This window comes from Sinocyclocheilus rhinocerous, unplaced genomic scaffold, assembly GCF_001515625.1.
Source record: "Sinocyclocheilus rhinocerous isolate Xijiao unplaced genomic scaffold, SAMN03320098_v1.1 scaffold2126, whole genome shotgun sequence".
Taxonomy (NCBI): Eukaryota; Metazoa; Chordata; class Actinopteri; order Cypriniformes; family Cyprinidae; genus Sinocyclocheilus; species Sinocyclocheilus rhinocerous.
Genome location: NW_015639773.1, coordinates 588,811 through 592,770, shown reverse-complemented (window position 1 = coordinate 592,770; position 3,960 = coordinate 588,811). Strand labels below are relative to the sequence as shown.

General features: G+C 35.8%; 1 pseudogene; it reads right to left on the bottom strand.

Annotated features, from left to right (window-relative positions):
• Nucleotides 1-354: 354 nt before the first annotated feature.
• On the bottom strand, nt 355-3,617 carry LOC107751850 (magnesium-dependent phosphatase 1-like; annotated as a pseudogene).
• Nucleotides 3,618-3,960: the final 343 nt, after the last annotated feature.

The following is a 3,960-nucleotide window of genomic DNA, read 5'->3' as shown; positions in this document are numbered from 1 at the left end:
TGACCTTTTTGTATTACAGTTTGTGCATGCTGCATGTACAGTTCCGTTAACTTAAAAGTCTTTATTAGATAAAAATAAGCAAAAGTGCATTTCTATGGAAGACTAGGTGTTTGACTTAAATAAATTAATTATTAATTTATACATTGAAAAATAAAAATATAAATAAACTGCATCTCAACTTACCAAAAAAAATGTATGTTTTAAAATGGAGCTAAATAAACTTAAAAAGAATTTTAAGTATTTGCCAAGTGCTTTTGTCAATCAATGTAACGGTTGATTACACAGAAATAACCACTAAACATGACACTCCTAGTCCTCTATACATGATGGATTCTTCTTCATTCGCAGCAGCTGCATCTCCACAGGACTAGACGCCTTCACTGCTACTTGCTGAACTGCTCAAGTGCTTTCTTGACTAGAGCCCAGGTGATGGCATTATGAACCACCACACAGTGAACACCTAAAAGAGCAGGAATCAGCTGCTGATTCAACCGAACAAACAGTCTGCAACTTTCACCGTACAGTTCCAGATCTCTGAAGCAGATATAAAGGTTTGCTGAGGAGAGTAAGCAGAAACTTACCCAGCCTGCAAACCTCCACGATGTTCCTATCCTCATCATCAAAGAACATCATGTCAGAAAACTGGACGCAACTGTCAGCTTTCAGCCTGGAGACAACAACAGTCAGACGGACTGAGGTACTGTGAGCGAGACGCCACATGCAAAGACAGACGCACACACTATTATGCCACTTTGATTTAGAACAGAATTGTGAAATTACTCTGCTGGTTACAGTTTGGAATGATTAATATATATATATATATTTATATTTATGAAAGGTTTTTGTACTCCCAGGCATTTATTTGATCAAAAGCTCAGTAAAAACAGCAATATTCTGAAATATTATTACAATTTAAAATAACTGTGTTCTATTTGTAAAATGTAATTTATTCCTGTGATGCGAAGCTGAATTGTCAGCATCATTACTCCAGTTTTCAGTGCCACATGATCCTTCAGAAATCATTCTAATATGCTGCTCAACAAACATTTATTATTATTATTATTATCAACAGTTTGGGTGCTTAAAGGGGTCCTATTATGCTCTTTTACAAAGTCTTGATTATGTTTTGGGGGTGTACTAGAACATGCTCTCATGCTTGGTGGTTCGAAAAACACATTATTTTTCACATAATTTACATTATTACAATACCTTTCTCCCCAGCCTGGCACAAACGGCTCGATTAGTTCCGGCTTTGATGAAGGTCCACCTTCCGAAAAACAAAATGTGTTGTGATTGGTTAGCTGTCCCAGTGCGTTGTGATTGACGAACAGCTTAGACGGTGTTTCAGTACTGCCCCGCCCCTTGCTCCGTCTTTCAACAAAAGATTTTTTGGCTCTGTACTCCCTCATGTTGTGGAAGCTGTCCTCAGTAAAACGCACAGCACACAATAGCAAATTGGGGTTATAATGCTCAGGAACAGAGTTAAAAAGTAAATTGCAACCACTGTTTCCTGACATCATCCGCTTTCGGAAGCCCAAACAAAGACGTTTGGGCACGGAGGTGAAAAAAACAGCTTTTCAGGCGGTCGCGCACCGGACAAGAAGCGCAGCGTCGCGCCACATCTTTAAAATTCAAATACATTATTTTCTATGAGTGTAGGCACACCGGCGGCGCCGTTCGGCGTCTGTCCGCGGCGCCCAGCTACGTCGTGTTGTACTTGTAAGAATTGTTCTAGACATGCCGAAAATTTGAAGCTACAGCACAGCAGCTCTTCTTCTTCGTTTTCTCGGATGCACTAACTCTGCAGCAGCACTTCTTCTTCATCGTCTCGTCTGATGCACTCACTCAACCAAGCGTTCTAACCACAACCTCGCCCCTCCCCACCCCCCAACCATTCGAATTTCTGTAGGCGGGAATTCGTTTTAATGATATTCCAATGAGCCGCTTTGTGATATCACAAAGCCCGGAAAACAAACGCTGTAGTCCAAACGAGCCGTTCGTTGTAGTTCTTGAAAAGGGATTTTTAAAAAAAGAAATATCTCCCTTTGGAGTGGACTTTGAGATTTGTAACTTTCTAGATCTTTTTTATGCCCAAACATACACACTACACACTGACTAAAATTTAAAAAGTGAAAAGGCATAATAGGACCCCTTTAATATTTTTATGGAAACTTTTTTTCAGGATTTATTGATGAATAGAAAGTTCTATTTCAAGTTTGAAATATAAATATTTTGTAGTATTATAAATGTCTTTACTGACACTTTTGATCAATTTAAAGTGTTCTTGTAGAATTTTTTTTTTTTTATCTTGTGCAAAAAAAGGAAAAACTGTTTTCAAAATTGACTAATAATTTTTTTTTTTAAATATAAAAAAAAATTAATTATTCCAAACTTTTGACTGGTAATGTATATATTATAATGACATTTTTACATATTCTAAAGAAACTGTGAATGATGCTAGAATGTTATGGTGGTTGCCAAGGCATTGCTATAGAGTTACTTAAATGCTTTGTGGTTGCTAGGGTGTGCCGCTGGTGGTTACTAGGGGGTTTACCGATTACCAGCCAAATTCAAAAGTCCTTTCTGTACCTTTTAAAATGCGTGACTTTTGAACCGGGTTAGATCTCCTTGAAGGAAATGTATTGGTCAAGTTTATAGAGTGACAACGGCTGATTGGCTCCTTCAGTCTCGCTGGTTCTTTGAGAAACAGAAAAAGAATACAGCTATATATATATATATATATATATATATATATGTATAATTTAGAACATCATCTAGTCAATGTGTGCTCATTTGATCATTTGCAAACTTACCGCGATGCAATGCCTAAACCCTTGACTACGCAGTGAGCTCAGGATCTTTTCAGTATCGTGATAAATGGGAGATTTAAACCCAAGAGAGAACAAAAATATATAACTGTAATTCATATATATTGGGGTGTCACTATTTACAGGTATTGACGATAATCGTGATATTTAAAAAAAAAAATGAAATATTGTTATCGTGTTGATTTAGGAGTGCTGCTATATATCGGTATGTGCAATAACTGATATTTAAAAATTAACCGTGGACGTATATTAACATGACACATAAATAATCCAGTGCCAGTAACCAGAGATGATCTTATAATTGGGAGATACCATTACCAGGGTCAGTGCTTCTACCACTGAAGAAGGCAGCGATCTTTGTATGCCTTGATAACCAATCACTTTACAGCCTTGGCAATCTTTGAATTTCTGTCAGAGATGTGCCACAGTCAGTTACTGTTTGCAGATACCATAGAAATGAATGAGAATCGCCGTAAACAGAATCGTCATTGCCTTTATCACTGTATAGAATACTACAAAATAATATGATTTATGCTTCATTTTGTGATAATGGTTGCCATTAAGTGTAATTGTGCCTTTTGTATGAAATAGAGAATAGGAAACAGACATACACAGATGAAATATACATTATATAATACACACACACACTTTATATTTCTATATATAAAGAGAATCAAACAAACCGCACCCCTACACACACACACACACACACACACACACTTTTACATTCATATAATATCACACACAAGAAAAAATGGCCGAAAATGATGTACCAATGACATCAAACATATTCTGTGGTCTCTACAGTATGAAAATATGAGGAAGTGTATTTATCTTCTCAATCATTAGGTTTATTGGTAACACTTTACAATAAGGTTGTATTTTGTTGACATTAGTTAACATGAACTAACAATGAACAATACATTTGTTACAGTATTTATTAATCTTTGTTAATGTTAATGAAAATACAGTTATTCATTGTTCATGTTAGTTCACAGTGCATTAGCTAATGTTTACAAATGCATCTTTTGATTTTAATCTATTAGTGAATGTTGAAATTAACATTAACTAAGATCAATAAATGCTGTAGAAGTATTGTTCATGTTTAGTTCATGTTAACTAATACAGTTAA